The sequence below is a fragment of the Stigmatopora nigra genome, unplaced genomic scaffold, assembly GCF_051989575.1.
Source record: "Stigmatopora nigra isolate UIUO_SnigA unplaced genomic scaffold, RoL_Snig_1.1 HiC_scaffold_38, whole genome shotgun sequence".
NCBI lineage: Eukaryota > Metazoa > Chordata > Actinopteri > Syngnathiformes > Syngnathidae > Stigmatopora > Stigmatopora nigra.
The window spans coordinates 230358-252671 of record NW_027551617.1 but is presented as its reverse complement, the minus strand read 5'-3'; positions in this window follow the sequence as shown (position 1 = coordinate 252671).

Below are 22314 nucleotides of genomic sequence, written 5' to 3'. Positions count from 1 at the left end.
TAACCCCAACCATAACCCCAACCATAACCCCAACCATAACCCCAACCATAACCATAACCCTAACCATAACCCCAACCATAACCAGATTCCCAACCATAACCATAACCCCAACCAAAACCATATTCCCAACCATAGCCATAACCGCAACCATAACCCCAACCATAAGCCCAACCATAACCCCAACCATAACCCAAACCATAACCATAACCCCAACCATAACCCCAACAATAACCATAACCCAAACCATAACCCCTAACCCCTAAAAATAACACTAACCCAAACCATAACCCCAACCATAACCTTAACAATAACCAAAAACCAAACCATAACCCCAACCATAACCTTAACAATAACCATAAACCAAACCATAACCCCTAAACCCTAACAATAACCCTAACACAAACTATTACCCCAACGCCTAACAATAACCCTAACCCAAACCATAACCCCAACGCAAAACAATAACCTTAACCCAAACCATAACCCCAACCCCTAACAATAAACCTAACCTAAACCATAACCCTAACCATAACCCCAACCTTAACCCAAACCATAACCCCAACCCCGAACAATAAACCTAACCTAAACCATAACCCGAACCCAAACCATAACCCTAACCCAAACCATAACCCTAACCCAAACCATAACCCTAACCCAAACCATAACCCCAACCATAACCAGATTCCCAACCATAACCATAACCCCAACCAAAACCATATTCCCAACCATAGCCATAAACCCCAACCATAACCCCAACCATAACCCCAACCATAACCATAACCCTAACCATAACCCCAACCATAACCAGATTCCCAACCATAACCATAACCCCAACCAAAACCATATTCCCAACCATAGCCATAACCGCAACCATAACCCCAACCATAACCCCAACCATAACCCCAACCATAACCCCAACCATAACCCCAACCATAACCCCAACCATAACCCCAACCATAACCCCAACCATAACCCCAACCATAACCCCAACCATAACCCCAACCATAACCCCAACCATAACCCCAACCATAACCCCAACCATAACCATAACCCTAACCATAACCCAAACCATAACACCCAACCCCCAACAATAACCCTAACCCAAACCATAATCCCATCCATAACCATAACCCCAACAATAACTATAACCCAAACCACAACCCCTAAATCCTAAAAATAACGCTAACCCAAACCATAACCCCAACCATAACCCCAACCATAACCTTAATCATAACCGTAAACCAAACCATAACGCCTAAACCCTAACAATAACCCTAACACAAACAATTACCCCAACCCCTAACAATAACCCTAACCCAAACCATAATCCCATCCATAACAGTAACCCCAACAATAACCATAACCCAAACCATAACCCCTAACCCCTAAAAATAACGCTAACCCAAACCATAACCCCAACCATAACCTTAACCATAACCGTAAACAAAACCATAACCCCTAAACCCTAACAATAACCCTAACCCAAACCATAAACCCCAACCCCTAACAATAACCCTAACCTAAACCATCACCATAACCCCTAACAATAACCCTAACCCAAACCATAACCCCAACCCCTAACAATAACTCTAACCCAAACCATAACCATAACCCTAACAGTAACCATAACCCAAACCATAACCCCTAACAATAACCCTAACCCAAACCATAACCCCAACCCCTAACAATAACTCTAACCCAAACCATAACCATAACCCTAACAGTAACCCTAACCTAAACCATAACCCCAACCATAACCCAAACCATAACCCCTAACTTCTAACAATAACCCTAACCCAAACCCCTAACAAGAACCCTAACCCAAACCATAACCCCTAATCCCTTAACATAACCCTAACCCAAACCATAACCCCAACCCCTAACAATAACCCTAACCTAAACCATAACCCCAACCATAACCATAACCCAAAACATAACCCCTAACTCCCAACATTAACCCTAAACCAAACCATAACTCCAACCCCTTACAATAACCCTAACCCAAACCATAACCCCAACCCCTAACAATAACCCTAACCTAAACCATAACCCCAACCATAACCATAACCCAAACCATAACCATAACCCAAAACATAACCCCTAACTCCCAACATTAACCCTAAACCAAACCATAACTCAAACCCCTAACAATAACCCTAACCCAAACCATAACCCCAACCATAACCAAAACCCAAACCATAACCCCTAACTTCTAACAATAACCCTAACCCAAACCCCTAACAAGAACCCTAACCCAAACCATAACCCCTAATCCCTTAAAATAACCCTAACCCAAACCATAACCCCAACCCCTAACAATAACCCTAACCTAAACCATAACCCCAACCATAACCCAAACCATAACCCCTAACTTCTAACAATAACCCTAACCCAAACCCCTAACAAGAACCCTAACCCAAACCATAACCCAAACCATAACCCAAACCATAACCCAAACCATAACCCCCAACCCCTAACAATGACCCTAACCCAAACCATAACCCCCAACCCCTAACAATAACCCTAACCCAAACCATAACCCGAACCCAAACCATAACCCAAACCATAACCCCCAACCCCTAACAATAACCCTAACCCAAACCATAACCAAAACCATAACCCAAACCATAACCCCAACCCCTAACAATAACCCTAACCTAAACCATAACCCCAACCATAACCCAAACCATAACCCCTAACTTCTAACAATAACCCTAACCCAAACCCCTAACAAGAACCCTAACCCAAACCATAACCCAAACCATAACCCCCAACCCCTAACAATAACCCTAACCCAAACCATAACCCCCAACCCCTAACAATAACCCTAACCCAAACCATAACCCGAACCCAAACCATAACCCAAACCATAACCCAAACCATAACCCAAACCATAACCCCCAACCCCTAACAATAACCCTAACCCAAACCATAACCAAAACCATAACCCAAACCATAACCCTAACCCAAACCATAACCCCAACCATAACCAGATTCCCAACCATAACCATAACCCCAACCAAAGCCATATTCCCAACCATAGCCATAACCCCAACCATAACCCCAACCATAACCCCAACAATAACCCCAACCATAACCATAACCCTAACCATAACCCCAACCATAGCCCCAACCATAACCCCAACCATAACCCCAACCATAACCCCAACCATAACCCCAACCCTTACCCAAACCATAACCCCTAACCCCTAACAATATCCCTAACCCAAACCATAACCCCTAACAATAACCCTAACCCAAACCATAACCCCAACCATAACCATAACCCAAACCATAACCATAACCCAAACCATAACACCAAACCCCCAACAATAAACCTAACCCAAGCCATAATCCCATCCATAACCATAACCCCAACAATAACCATAACCCAAACCATAACCCCTAACACCTAAAAATAACGCTAACCCAAACCATAACCTTAACCATAACCGTAAACCAAACCATAACCCCTAAACCCTATCAATAACCCTAACACAAACTATTACCCCAACGCCTAACAATAACCCTAACCCAAACCATAACCCCAACGCCAAACAATAACCTTAACCCAAACCATAACCCCAACGCCAAACAATAACCTTAACCCAAACCATAACCCCAACCCCTAACAATAAACCTAACCTAAACCATAACCCTAACCATAACCCCAACCTTAACCCAAACCATAACCCCAACCCCTAACAATAAACCTAACCTAGACCATAACCCTAACCATAACCCCAACCATAACCATAAACCAAACCATCACCATAACCCAAACCATCACCATAACCCAAACCATCACCATAACCCCTAACAATAACCCTAACCCTAACCCAAACCATAACCCCAACCCCTAACAATAACTCTAACCCAAACCATAACCATAACCCAAACAGTAACCATAACCCAAACCATAACCCCTAACAATAACCCTAACCCAAACCATAACCCCAACCACAAACAATAACCCTAACCCAACCCATAACCATAACCCAAAACACAACCCCTAGCAATAACCCTAACCCAAACCATAACCCCAACCCCTAACAATAACCCTAACCCAAACCATAACCCAAACCATAACCCCAACCCCTAACAATAACCCTAACCCGAACCATAACCCCAACCATAACCAAAACCCAAACCATAACCCCTTATCCCTTACAATATTCCTAACCCAAACCATAACCCCAACCCCTAACAATAACCCTAACCTAAACCATAACCCCAACCATAACCAGATTCCCAACCATAAACATAACCCCAACCAAAACCATATTCCCAACCATAGCCATAACCCCAACCATAACCCCAACCCTAACCATAACCCCAACCATAACTCCAACCATAACCCCAACCATAACCCCAACCATAACCCCAACCATAACCCAAACCATAACCCCAACCCCTAACAATAACCCTAACCCAAACCATAACCCCTAACCCCTAACAATATCCCTAACCCAAACCATAACCCCTAATAATAACCCTAACCCAAACCATAACCCCAACCCCTAACAATAACCCTAACCTAAACCATAACCCCAACCATTACCATAACCCAAACCATAACCCCAAACCCCTAACAATAACCCTAACCCAAACCATAAATCCAACCCCTAACAATAACCCTAACCCAAAACCTAACCCAAAACCTCACCCAAAACCTCACCCAAAACCTAACCCAAAACTTAACCCAAACCATAACCATAACCCCAACCATAACCATAACCCAAACCATAACACCTAACAATAACCCTAACCCAAACCATAACCCCAACCCCTAACAATAACCCTAACCTAAACCATAACCCCAACCATAACCATAACCCAAAACATAACCCCTAACTCCCAACATTAACCCTACACCAAACCATAACTCCAACCCCTTACAATAACCCTAACCCAAACCATAACCCCAACCCCTAACAATAACCCTAACCTAAACCATAACCCCAACCATAACCATAACCCAAACCATAACCATAACCCAAAACATAACCCCTAACTCCCAACATTAACCCTAAACCAAACCATATCTCAAACCCCTAACAATAACCCTAACCCAAACCATAACCCCAACCATAGCCATAACCCCAACCATAACCCCAACCCTAACCATAACCCTGACCATAACCCCAACCATAACTCCAATCATAACCCAAACCATAACCCTAACCATAACCCCAACCCCTAACAATAACCCTAACCCAAACCATAACCCCTAACCCCTAAAAATATCCCTAACCCAAACCATAACCCCTAATAATAACCCTTACCCAAACCATAAACCCCAACCCCTAACAATAACCCTAACCTAAACCATAACCCCAACCATTACCATCACCCAAACCATAACCCCTAACCCCTAACAATAACCCTAACCCAAACCATAACCCCAACCCCTAACAATAACCCTAACCCAAAACCTAACCCAAAACCTAACCCAAAACCTAACCCAAAACCTAACCCAAAACCTAACCCAAAACCTAACCCAAAACCTAACCCAAAACCTAACCCAAAACCTAACCCAAAACCTAACCCAAAACCTAACCCAAAACCTAACCCAAAACCTAACCCAAAACCTAACCCAAACCATAACCATAACCCAAACCATAACCCCTAACAATAACCTTAACCCAAACCATAACCCCAACCCCTAACAATAACCCTAACCCAAACCATAACCCCAACCCCTAACAATAACCCTAACCTAAACCATAACCCCAACCATAACCCAAACCATAACCATAACCCAAAACATAACCCCTAACTCCTAACAATAACCCTAAACCAAACCATAACCCCAACCCCTAACAATAACCCTAACCCAAACCATAACCCCAACCATAAACAAAACCCAAACCATAACCCCAACCATAACCTTAACCATAACCGTAAACATAACCATAACCCCTAAACCCTAACAATAACCCTAACACAAACTATTACCCCAACCCCTAACAATAACCCTAACCCAAACCATAATCCCGTTCATAACAGTAACCCCAACAATAACCATAACCCCTAACCCCTAAAAATAACGCTAACCCATACCATAACCCCAACCATAACCTTAACCATAACCGTAAACCAAACCATAACCCCTAAACCCTAACAATAACCCTAACACAAACTATTACCCCAACGCCTAACAATAACCCTAACCCAAACCATAACCCCAACGCCTAACAATAACCTTAACCCAAACCATAACCCCAACCCCTAACAATAAACCTAACCTAAACCATAACCCTAACCCCAACCATAACCATACACCAAACCATCACCATAACCCAAACCATCACCATAACCCCTAACAATAACCCTAACCCAAACCATAACCCCAACCCCTAACAATAACTCTAACCCAAACCATAACCATAACCCTAACAGTAACCATAACCCAAACCATAACCCCTAACAATAACCCTAACCCAAACCATAACCCCAACCCCTAACAATAACTCTAACCCAAACCATAACCATAACCCTAACAGTAACCATAACCCAAACCATAACCCCTAACAATAACCCTAACCCAAACCATAACCCCAACCCCTAACAATAACCCTAACCTAAACCATAACCCCAACCATTACCATAACCCAAAAACATAACCCCTAACCCCTAACAATAACCCTAACCCAAACCATAACCCCAACCCCTGACAATAACCCTAACCCAAACCATAACCCCAACCCCTAACAATAACCCTAACCCAAACCATAACCCCAACCCCTAACAATAACCCTAACCCGAACCATAACCAAAACCCAAACCATAACCCCTTATCCCTTACAATATTCCTAACCCAAACCATAACCCCAACCCCTAACAATAACCCTAACGTAAACCATAACCCCAACCATAACCAGATTCCCAACCATAAACATAACCCCAACCAAAACCATATTCCCAACCTTAGCCATAACCCCAACCATAACCCCAACCCTAACCATAACCCTAACCATAACCCCAACCATAACTCCAACCATAACCCCAACCATAACCCCAACCATAACCCCAACCATAACCCCAACCATAACCATAACCATAACCCCAACCCCTAACAATAACCCTAACCCAAACCATAACCCCTAACCCCTAACAATATCCCTAACCCAAACCATAACCCCTAATAAAAACCCTAACCCAAACCATAACCCCAACCCCTAACAATAACCTAACCTAAACCATAACCCCAACCATTACCATAACCCAAACCATAACCCCTAACCCCTAACAATAACCCTAACCCAAACCATAACCCCAACCCCTAACAATAAACCTAACCCAAAACCTAACCCAAAACCTAACCCAAAACCTAACCCAAAACCTAACCCAAAACCTCACCCAAAACCTCACCCAAAACCTCACCCAAAACCTCACCCAAAACCTCACCCAAAACCTAACCCAAAACCTAACCCAAAACTTAAACCAAACCATTACCATAACCCCAACCATAACCATAACCCAAACCATAACCCCTAACAATAACCCTAACCCAAACCATAACCCCAACCCCTAACAATAACCCTAACCTAAACCATAACCCCAACCATAACCATAACCCAAACCATAACCATTACCCAAAACATGACCCCTAACTCCCAACATTAACCCTAAACCAAACCATAACTCCAACCCCTAACAATAACCCTAACCCAAACCATAACCCCAACCATAACCAAAACCCAAACCATAACCCCTAATCCCTTAAAATAACCCTAACCCAAACCATAACCCCAACCCCTAACAATAACCCTAACCTAAACCATAACCCCAACCATAACCCAAACCATAACCCCTAACTTCTAACAATAACCCTAACCCAAACCCCTAACAAGAACCCTAACCCAAACCATAACCCCTAATCCCTTAACATAACCCTAACCCAAACCATAACCCCAACCCCTAACAATAACCCTAACCTAAACCATAACCCCAACCATAACCATAACCCAAAACATAACCCCTAACTCCCAACATTAACCCTAAACCAAACCATAACTCCAACCCCTTACAATAACCCTAACCCAAACCATAACCCCAACCCCTAACAATAACCCTAACCTAAACCATAACCCCAACCATAACCATAACCCAAACCATAACCATAACCCAAAACATAACCCCTAACTCCCAACATTAACCCTAAACCAAACCATAACTCAAACCCCTAACAATAACCCTAACCCAAACCATAACCCCAACCATAACCAAAACCCAAACCATAACCCCTAACTTCTAACAATAACCCTAACCCAAACCCCTAACAAGAACCCTAACCCAAACCATAACCCCTAATCCCTTAAAATAACCCTAACCCAAACCATAACCCCAACCCCTAACAATAACCCTAACCTAAACCATAACCCCAACCATAACCCAAACCATAACCCCTAACTTCTAACAATAACCCTAACCCAAACCCCTAACAAGAACCCTAACCCAAACCATAACCCAAACCATAACCCCCAACCCCTAACAATAACCCTAACCCAAACCATAACCCCCAACCCCTAACAATAACCCTAACCCAAACCATAACCCGAACCCAAACCATAACCCAAACCATAACCCCCAACCCCTAACAATAACCCTAACCCAAACCATAACCAAAACCATAACCCAAACCATAACCCTAACCCAAACCATAACCCCAACCATAACCAGATTCCCAACCATAACCATAACCCCAACTAAAGCCATATTCCCAACCATAGCCATAACCCCAACCATAACCCCAACCATAACCCCAACAATAACCCCAACCATAACCATAACCCTAACCATAACCCCAACCATAGCCCCAACCATAACCCCAACCATAACCCCAACCATAACCCCAACCATAACCCCAACCATAACCCCAACCCTTACCCAAACCATAACCCCTAACCCCTAACAATATCCCTAACCCAAACCATAACCCCTAACAATAACCCTAACCCAAACCATAACCCCAACCATAACCATAACCCAAACCATAACCATAACCCAAACCATAACACCAAACCCCCAACAATAAACCTAACCCAAGCCATAATCCCATCCATAACCATAACCCCAACAATAACCATAACCCAAACCATAACCCCTAACACCTAAAAATAACGCTAACCCAAACCATAACCTTAACCATAACCGTAAACCAAACCATAACCCCTAAACCCTATCAATAACCCTAACACAAACTATTACCCCAACGCCTAACAATAACCCTAACCCAAACCATAACCCCAACGCCAAACAATAACCTTAACCCAAACCATAACCCCAACGCCAAACAATAACCTTAACCCAAACCATAACCCCAACCCCTAACAATAAACCTAACCTAAACCATAACCCTAACCATAACCCCAACCTTAACCCAAACCATAACCCCAACCCCTAACAATAAACCTAACCTAGACCATAACCCTAACCATAACCCCAACCATAACCATAAACCAAACCATCACCATAACCCAAACCATCACCATAACCCAAACCATCACCATAACCCCTAACAATAACCCTAACCCTAACCCAAACCATAACCCCAACCCCTAACAATAACTCTAACCCAAACCATAACCATAACCCAAACAGTAACCATAACCCAAACCATAACCCCTAACAATAACCCTAACCCAAACCATAACCCCAACCACAAACAATAACCCTAACCCAACCCATAACCATAACCCAAAACACAACCCCTAGCAATAACCCTAACCCAAACCATAACCCCAACCCCTAACAATAACCCTAACCCAAACCATAACCCAAACCATAACCCCAACCCCTAACAATAACCCTAACCCGAACCATAACCCCAACCATAACCAAAACCCAAACCATAACCCCTTATCCCTTACAATATTCCTAACCCAAACCATAACCCCAACCCCTAACAATAACCCTAACCTAAACCATAACCCCAACCATAACCAGATTCCCAACCATAAACATAACCCCAACCAAAACCATATTCCCAACCATAGCCATAACCCCAACCATAACCCCAACCCTAACCATAACCCCAACCATAACCCCAACCATAACTCCAACCATAACCCCAACCATAACCCCAACCATAACCCCAACCATAACCCAAACCATAACCCCAACCCCTAACAATAACCCTAACCCAAACCATAACCCCTAACCCCTAACAATATCCCTAACCCAAACCATAACCCCTAATAATAACCCTAACCCAAACCATAACCCCAACCCCTAACAATAACCCTAACCTAAACCATAACCCCAACCATTACCATAACCCAAACCATAACCCCAAACCCCTAACAATAACCCTAACCCAAACCATAAATCCAACCCCTAACAATAACCCTAACCCAAAACCTAACCCAAAACCTCACCCAAAACCTAACCCAAAACCTAACCCAAAACTTAACCCAAACCATAACCATAACCCCAACCATACCCATAACCCAAACCATAACCCAAACCATAACACCTAACAATAACCCTAACCCAAACCATAACCCCAACCCCTAATAATAACCCTAACCTAAACCATAACCCCAACCATAACCATAACCCAAAACATAACCCCTAACTCCCAACATTAACCCTAAACCAAACCATAACTCCAACCCCTTACAATAACCCTAACCCAAACCATAACCCCAACCCCTAACAATAACCCTAACCTAAACCATAACCCCAACCATAACCATAACCCAAACCATAACCATAACCCAAAACATAACCCCTAACTCCCAACATTAACCCTAAACCAAACCATATCTCAAACCCCTAACAATAACCCTAACCCAAACCATAACCCCAACCATAGCCATAACCCCAACCATAACCCCAACCCTAACCATAACCCTGACCATAACCCCAACCATAACTCCAATCATAACCCAAACCATAACCCTAACCATAACCCCAACCCCTAACAATAACCCTAACCCAAACCATAACCCCTAACCCCTAAAAATATCCCTAACCCAAACCATAACCCCTAATAATAACCCTTACCCAAACCATAAACCCCAACCCCTAACAATAACCCTAACCTAAACCATAACCCCAACCATTACCATCACCCAAACCATAACCCCTAACCCCTAACAATAACCCTAACCCAAACCATAACCCCAACCCCTAACAATAACCCTAACCCAAAACCTAACCCAAAACCTAACCCAAAACCTAACCCAAAACCTAACCCAAAACCTAACCCAAAACCTAACCCAAAACCTAACCCAAAACCTAACCCAAAACCTAACCCAAAACCTAACCCAAAACCTAACCAAAAACCTAACCCAAAACCTAACCCAAACCATAACCATAACCCAAACCATAACCCCTAACAATAACCCTAACCCAAACCATAACCCCAACCCCTAACAATAACCCTAACCCAAACCATAACCCCAACCCCTAACAATAACCCTAACCTAAACCATAACCCCAACCATAACCCAAACCATAACCATAACCCAAAACATAACCCCTAACTCCTAACAATAACCCTAAACCAAACCATAACCCCAACCCCTAACAATAACCCTAACCCAAACCATAACCCCAACCATAAACAAAACCCAAACCATAACCCCAACCATAACCTTAACCATAACCGTAAACATAACCATAACCCCTAAACCCTAACAATAACCCTAACACAAACTATTACCCCAACCCCTAACAATAACCCTAACCCAAACCATAATCCCGTTCATAACAGTAACCCCAACAATAACCATAACCCCTAACCCCTAAAAATAACGCTAACCCATACCATAACCCCAACCATAACCTTAACCATAACCGTAAACCAAACCATAACCCCTAAACCCTAACAATAACCCTAACACAAACTATTACCCCAACGCCTAACAATAACCCTAACCCAAACCATAACCCCAACGCCTAACAATAACCTTAACCCAAACCATAACCCCAACCCCTAACAATAAACCTAACCTAAACCATAACCCTAACCCCAACCATAACCATACACCAAACCATCACCATAACCCAAACCATCACCATAACCCCTAACAATAACCCTAACCCAAACCATAACCCCAACCCCTAACAATAACTCTAACCCAAACCATAACCATAACCCTAACAGTAACCATAACCCAAACCATAACCCCTAACAATAACCCTAACCCAAACCATAACCCCAACCCCTAACAATAACTCTAACCCAAACCATAACCATAACCCTAACAGTAACCATAACCCAAACCATAACCCCTAACAATAACCCTAACCCAAACCATAACCCCAACGCCTAACAGTAACCATAACCCAAACCATAACCCCTAACAATAAACCTAACCCAAACCATAACCCCAACCACAAACAATAACCCTAACCGAACCCATAACCATAACCCAAAACATAACCCCTAGCAATAACCCTAACCCAAACCATAACCCCAACCCCTAACAATAACCCTAACCCAAACCATAACCCAAACCATAACCCCAACCCCTAACAATAACCCTAACCCAAACCATAACCATAACCCAAACCATAACCCCTAACAATAACCCTAACCCAAACCATAACCCCAACCACAAACAATGGGAGACACAGTTGGAAACCTTCACGTGGTGTCTCCTGAGAGGCCGCTCGCCGCGGCCTGCGAATTCCAACAAATACCACTCAGAGCTGCCAACAAGGAACGTGGCACCCTACGTTTTTCATCCAGCCGGAGACATTTGACTGCCCCTCACCTCCGACTACCCCCCGGATGAAATAACCCGCGTTCCAGTGGCAACTCTAGCGCTATCTGAGGGCAATCCTCAGGCGCTTGTAGTGCAACAACAACAACAACAACAACCACAAACAATAACCCTAACCCAACCCATAACCATAACCATAACCCAAAACATAACCCCGAGCAATAACCCTAACCAAAACCATAACCCCAACCCCTAACAATAACGCTAACCCAAACCATAACCCAAACCATAACCCAAACCATAACCCAAACCATAACCCAAACCATAACCCAAACCATAACCCAAACCATAACCCAAACCATAACCCAAACCATAACCCAAACCATAACCCAAACCATAACCCAAACCATAACCCAAACCATAACCCAAACCATAACCCAAACCATAACCCAAACCATAACCCAAACCATAACCCAAACCATAACCTAAACCATAACCCCTTATCCCTTACAATATTCCTAACCCAAACCACAACCCCAACCCCTAACAATAACCCTAACCTAAACCATAACCCCAACCATAACCAGATTCCCGACCATAAACATAACCCCAACCAAAACCATATTCCCAACCATAGCCATAACCCCAACCATAACCCCAAACCTAACCATAACCCTAACCATAACCCCAACCATAACTCCATCCATAACCCCAACCATAACCCCAACCATAACCCCGACCATAACCCCGACCATAACCCCGACCATAACCCAAACCATAACCCCAACCCCTAACAATAACCCTAACCCAAACCATAACCCCAACCATAAACAAAACCCAAACCATAACCCCTAATCCCTTAAAATAACCCTAACCCAAACCATACCCCCAACCCCTAACAATAACCCTAACCTAAACCATAACCCCAACCATAACCCAAACCATAACCCCTAACTTCTAACAATAACCCTAACCAAAACCCCTAACAAAAACCCTAACCCAAACCATAATCCCATCCATAGCCATAACCCCAACCATAACCATTACCCAAACCATAACCCCAAACCCCTAACAATAACCCTAACCCAAACCATAACCCTAACCCAAACCATAACCCCAACCATAACCAGATTCCCAACCATAACCATAACCCCAACCAAAACCATATTCCCAACCATAGCCATAACCCCAACCATAACCCCAACCATAACCCCAACCATAACCATAACCCTAACCATAACCCCAACCATAACCAGATTCCCAACCATAACCATAACCCCAACCAAAACCATATTCCCAACCATAGCCATAACCGCAACCATAACCCCAACCATAAGCCCAACCATAACCCCAACCATAACCCAAACCATAACCATAACCCCAACCATAACCCCAACAATAACCATAACCCAAACCATAACCCCTAACCCCTAAAAATAACACTAACCCAAACCATAACCCCAACCATAACCTTAACAATAACCAAAAACCAAACCATAACCCCAACCATAACCTTAACAATAACCATAAACCAAACCATAACCCCTAAACCCTAACAATAACCCTAACACAAACTATTACCCCAACGCCTAACAATAACCCTAACCCAAACCATAACCCCAACGCAAAACAATAACCTTAACCCAAACCATAACCCCAACCCCTAACAATAAACCTAACCTAAACCATAACCCTAACCATAACCCCAACCTTAACCCAAACCATAACCCCAACCCCGAACAATAAACCTAACCTAAACCATAACCCGAACCCAAACCATAACCCTAACCCAAACCATAACCCTAACCCAAACCATAACCCTAACCCAAACCATAACCCCAACCATAACCAGATTCCCAACCATAACCATAACCCCAACCAAAACCATATTCCCAACCATAGCCATAAACCCCAACCATAACCCCAACCATAACCCCAACCATAACCATAACCCTAACCATAACCCCAACCATAACCAGATTCCCAACCATAACCATAACCCCAACCAAAACCATATTCCCAACCATAGCCATAACCGCAACCATAACCCCAACCATAACCCCAACCATAACCCCAACCATAACCGCAACCATAACCCCAACCATAACCCCAACCATAACCCCAACCATAACCCCAACCATAACCCCAACCATAACCCCAACCATAACCCCAACCATAACCCCAACCATAACCCCAACCATAACCATAACCCTAACCATAACCCAAACCATAACACCCAACCCCCAACAATAACCCTAACCCAAACCATAATCCCATCCATAACCATAACCCCAACAATAACTATAACCCAAACCACAACCCCTAAATCCTAAAAATAACGCTAACCCAAACCATAACCCCAACCATAACCCCAACCATAACCTTAATCATAACCGTAAACCAAACCATAACGCCTAAACCCTAACAATAACCCTAACACAAACAATTACCCCAACCCCTAACAATAACCCTAACCCAAACCATAATCCCATCCATAACAGTAACCCCAACAATAACCATAACCCAAACCATAACCCCTAACCCCTAAAAATAACGCTAACCCAAACCATAACCCCAACCATAACCTTAACCATAACCGTAAACAAAACCATAACCCCTAAACCCTAACAATAACCCTAACCCAAACCATAAACCCCAACCCCTAACAATAACCCTAACCTAAACCATCACCATAACCCCTAACAATAACCCTAACCCAAACCATAACCCCAACCCCTAACAATAACTCTAACCCAAACCATAACCATAACCCTAACAGTAACCATAACCCAAACCATAACCCCTAACAATAACCCTAACCCAAACCATAACCCCAACCCCTAACAATAACTCTAACCCAAACCATAACCATAACCCTAACAGTAACCATAACCCAAACCATAACCCCTAACAATAACCCTAACCCAAACCATAACCCCAACGCCTAACATTAACCTTAACCCAAACCATAACCCCAACCCCTAACAATAACTCTAACCCAAACCATAACCATAACCCTAACAGTAACCATAACCCAAACCATAACCCCTAACAATAAACCTAACCCAAACCATAACCCCAACCACAAACAATAACCCTAACCGAACCCATAACCATAACCCAAAACATAACCCCTAGCAATAACCCTAACCCAAACCATAACCCCAACCCCTAACAATAACCCTAACCCAAACCATAACCCAAACCATAACCCCAACCCCTAACAATAACCCTAACCCAAACCATAACCATAACCCAAACCATAACCCCTAACAATAACCCTAACCCAAACCATAACCCCAACCACAAACAATGGGAGACACAGTTGGAAACCTTCACGTGGTGTCTCCTGAGAGGCCGCTCGCCGCGGCCTGCGAATTCCAACAAATACCACTCAGAGCTGCCAACAAGGAACGTGGCACCCTACGTTTTTCATCCAGCCGGAGACATTTGACTGCCCCTCACCTCCGACTACCCCCCGGATGAAATAACCCGCGTTCCAGTGGCAACTCTAGCGCTATCTGAGGGCAATCCTCAGGCGCTTGTAGTGCAACAACAACAACAACAACAACCACAAACAATAACCCTAACCCAACCCATAACCATAACCATAACCCAAAACATAACCCCGAGCAATAACCCTAACCAAAACCATAACCCCAACCCCTAACAATAACGCTAACCCAAACCATAACCCAAACCATAACCCAAACCATAACCCAAACCATAACCCAAACCATAACCCAAACCATAACCCAAACCATAACCCAAACCATAACCCAAACCATAACCCAAACCATAACCCAAACCATAACCCAAACCATAACCCAAACCATAACCCAAACCATAACCCAAACCATAACCTAAACCATAACCCCTTATCCCTTACAATATTCCTAACCCAAACCACAACCCCAACCCCTAACAATAACCCTAACCTAAACCATAACCCCAACCATAACCAGATTCCCGACCATAAACATAACCCCAACCAAAACCATATTCCCAACCATAGCCATAACCCCAACCATAACCCCAAACCTAACCATAACCCTAACCATAACCCCAACCATAACTCCATCCATAACCCCAACCATAACCCCAACCATAACCCCGACCATAACCCCGACCATAACCCCGACCATAACCCCGACCATAACCCAAACCATAACCCCAACCCCTAACAATAACCCTAACCCAAACCATAACCCCAACCATAAACAAAACCCAAACCATAACCCCTAATCCCTTAAAATAACCCTAACCCAAACCATACCCCCAACCCCTAACAATAACCCTAACCTAAACCATAACCCCAACCATAACCCAAACCATAACCCCTAACTTCTAACAATAACCCTAACCAAAACCCCTAACAAAAACCCTAACCCAAACCATAATCCCATCCATAGCCATAACCCCAACCATAACCATTACCCAAACCATAACCCCAAACCCCTAACAATAACCCTAACCCAAACCATAACCCTAACCCAAACCATAACCCCAACCATAACCAGATTCCCAACCATAACCATAACCCCAACCAAAACCATATTCCCAACCATAGCCATAACCCCAACCATAACCCCAACCATAACCCCAACCATAACCCCAACCATAACCATAACCCTAACCATAACCCCAACCATAACCAGATTCCCAACCATAACCATAACCCCAACCAAAACCATATTCCCAACCATAGCCATAACCGCAACCATAACCCCAACCATAAGCCCAACCATAACCCCAACCATAACCCAAACCATAACCATAACCCCAACCATAACCCCAACAATAACCATAACCCAAACCATAACCCCTAACCCCTAAAAATAACACTAACCCAAACCATAACCCCAACCATAACCTTAACAATAACCAAAAACCAAACCATAACCCCAACCATAACCTTAACAATAACCATAAACCAAACCATAACCCCTAAACCCTAACAATAACCCTAACACAAACTATTACCCCAACGCCTAACAATAACCCTAACCCAAACCATAACCCCAACGCAAAACAATAACCTTAACCCAAACCATAACCCCAACCCCTAACAATAAACCTAACCTAAACCATAACCCTAACCATAACCCCAACCTTAACCCAAACCATAACCCCAACCCCGAACAATAAACCTAACCTAAACCATAACCCGAACCCAAACCATAACCCTAACCCAAACCATAACCCTAACCCAAACCATAACCCTAACCCAAACCATAACCCCAACCATAACCAGATTCCCAACCATAACCATAACCCCAACCAAAACCATATTCCCAACCATAGCCATAAACCCCAACCATAACCCCAACCATAACCCCAACCATAACCATAACCCTAACCATAACCCCAACCATAACCAGATTCCCAACCATAACCATAACCCCAACCAAAACCATATTCCCAACCATAGCCATAACCGCAACCATAACCCCAACCATAACCCCAACCATAACCCCAACCATAACCGCAACCATAACCCCAACCATAACCCCAACCATAACCCCAACCATAACCCCAACCATAACCCCAACCATAACCCCAACCATAACCCCAACCATAACCATAACCCTAACCATAACCCAAACCATAACACCCAACCCCCAACAATAACCCTAACCCAAACCATAATCCCATCCATAACCATAACCCCAACAATAACTATAACCCAAACCACAACCCCTAAATCCTAAAAATAACGCTAACCCAAACCATAACCCCAACCATAACCCCAACCATAACCTTAATCATAACCGTAAACCAAACCATAACGCCTAAACCCTAACAATAACCCTAACACAAACTATTACCCCAACCCCTAACAATAACCCTAACCCAAACCATAATCCCATCCATAACAGTAACCCCAACAATAACCATAACCCAAACCATAACCCCTAACCCCTAAAAATAACGCTAACCCAAACCATAACCCCAACCATAACCTTAACCATAACCGTAAACAAAACCATAACCCCTAAACCCTAACAATAACCCTAACCCAAACCATAAACCCCAACCCCTAACAATAACCCTAACCTAAACCATAACCCCAACCATTACCATAACCCAAAAACATAACCCCTAACCCCTAACAATAACCCTAACCCAAACCATAACCCCAACCCCTGACAATAACCCTAACCCAAACCATAACCCCAACCCCTAACAATAACCCTAACCCAAACCATAACCCCAACCCCTAACAATAACCCTAACCCGAACCATAACCAAAACCCAAACCATAACCCCTTATCCCTTACAATATTCCTAACCCAAACCATAACCCCAACCCCTAACAATAACCCTAACGTAAACCATAACCCCAACCATAACCAGATTCCCAACCATAAACATAACCCCAACCAAAACCATATTCCCAACCTTAGCCATAACCCCAACCATAACCCCAACCCTAACCATAACCCTAACCATAACCCCAACCATAACTCCAACCATAACCCCAACCATAACCCCAACCATAACCCCAACCATAACCCCAACCATAACCCCAACCATAACCATAACCATAACCCCAACCCCTAACAATAACCCTAACCCAAACCATAACCCCTAACCCCTAACAATATCCCTAACCCAAACCATAACCCCTAATAAAAACCCTAACCCAAACCATAACCCCAACCCCTAACAATAACCTAACCTAAACCATAACCCCAACCATTACCATAACCCAAACCATAACCCCTAACCCCTAACAATAACCCTAACCCAAACCATAACCCCAACCCCTAACAATAAACCTAACCCAAAACCTAACCCAAAACCTAACCCAAAACCTAACCCAAAACCTCACCCAAAACCTCACCCAAAACCTCACCCAAAACCTCACCCAAAACCTCACCCAAAACCTAACCCAAAACCTAACCCAAAACCTAACCCAAAACTTAAACCAAACCATTACCATAACCCCAACCATAACCATAACCCAAACCATAACCCCTAACAATAACCCTAACCCAAACCATAACCCCAACCCCTAACAATAACCCTAACCTAAACCATAACCCCAACCATAACCCAAACCATAACCATTACCCAAAACATGACCCCTAACTCCCAACATTAACCCTAAACCAAACCATAACTCCAACCCCTAACAATAACCCTAACCCAAACCATAACCCCAACCATAACCAAAACCCAAACCATAACCCCTAATCCCTTAAAATAACCCTAACCCAAACCATAACCCCAACCCCTAACAATAACCCTAACCTAAACCATAACCCCAACCATAACCCAAACCATAACCCCTAACTTCTAACAATAACCCTAACCCAAACCCCTAACAAGAACCCTAACCCAAACCATAACCCCTAATCCCTTAACATAACCCTAACCCAAACCATAACCCCAACCCCTAACAATAACCCTAACCTAAACCATAACCCCAACCATAACCATAACCCAAAACATAACCCCTAACTCCCAACATTAACCCTAAACCAAACCATAACTCCAACCCCTTACAATAACCCTAACCCAAACCATAACCCCAACCCCTAACAATAACCCTAACCTAAACCATAACCCCAACCATAACCATAACCCAAACCATAACCATAACCCAAAACATAACCCCTAACTCCCAACATTAACCCTAAACCAAACCATAACTCAAACCCCTAACAATAACCCTAACCCAAACCATAACCCCAACCATAACCAAAACCCAAACCATAACCCCTAACTTCTAACAATAACCCTAACCCAAACCCCTAACAAGAACCCTAACCCAAACCATAACCCCTAATCCCTTAAAATAACCCTAACCCAAACCATAACCCCAACCCCTAACAATAACCCTAACCTAAACCATAACCCCAACCATAACCCAAACCATAACCCCTAACTTCTAACAATAACCCTAACCCAAACCCCTAACAAGAACCCTAACCCAAACCATAACCCAAACCATAACCCCCAACCCCTAACAATAACCCTAACCCAAACCATAACCCCCAACCCCTAACAATAACCCTAACCCAAACCATAACCCGAACCCAAACCATAACCCAAACCATAACCCCCAACCCCTAACAATAACCCTAACCCAAACCATAACCAAAACCATAACCCAAACCATAACCCTAACCCAAACCATAACCCCAACCATAACCAGATTCCCAACCATAACCATAACCCCAACTAAAGCCATATTCCCAACCATAGCCATAACCCCAACCATAACCCCAACCATAACCCCAACAATAACCCCAACCATAACCATAACCCTAACCATAACCCCAACCATAGCCCCAACCATAACCCCAACCATAACCCCAACCATAACCCCAACCATAACCCCAACCATAACCCCAACCCTTACCCAAACCATAACCCCTAACCCCTAACAATATCCCTAACCCAAACCATAACCCCTAACAATAACCCTAACCCAAACCATAACCCCAACCATAACCATAACCCAAACCATAACCATAACCCAAACCATAACACCAAACCCCCAACAATAAACCTAACCCAAGCCATAATCCCATCCATAACCATAACCCCAACAATAACCATAACCCAAACCATAACCCCTAACACCTAAAAATAACGCTAACCCAAACCATAACCTTAACCATAACCGTAAACCAAACCATAACCCCTAAACCCTATCAATAACCCTAACACAAACTATTACCCCAACGCCTAACAATAACCCTAACCCAAACCATAACCCCAACGCCAAACAATAACCTTAACCCAAACCATAACCCCAACGCCAAACAATAACCTTAACCCAAACCATAACCCCAACCCCTAACAATAAACCTAACCTAAACCATAACCCTAACCATAACCCCAACCTTAACCCAAACCATAACCCCAACCCCTAACAATAAACCTAACCTAGACCATAACCCTAACCATAACCCCAACCATAAACATAAACCAAACCATCACCATAACCCAAACCATCACCATAACCCAAACCATCACCATAACCCCTAACAATAACCCTAACCCTAACCCAAACCATAACCCCAACCCCTAACAATAACTCTAACCCAAACCATAACCATAACCCAAACAGTAACCATAACCCAAACCATAACCCCTAACAATAACCCTAACCCAAACCATAACCCCAACCACAAACAATAACCCTAACCCAACCCATAACCATAACCCAAAACACAACCCCTAGCAATAACCCTAACCCAAACCATAACCCCAACCCCTAACAATAACCCTAACCCAAACCATAACCCAAACCATAACCCCAACCCCTAACAATAACCCTAACCCGAACCATAACCCCAACCATAACCAAAACCCAAACCATAACCCCTTATCCCTTACAATATTCCTAACCCAAACCATAACCCCAACCCCTAACAATAACCCTAACCTAAACCATAACCCCAACCATAACCAGATTCCCAACCATAAACATAACCCCAACCAAAACCATATTCCCAACCATAGCCATAACCCCAACCATAACCCCAACCCTAACCATAACCCCAACCATAACCCCAACCCTAACCATAACCCCAACCATAACCCCAACCATAACCCCAACCATAACCCAAACCATAACCCCAACCCCTAACAATAACCCTAACCCAAACCATAACCC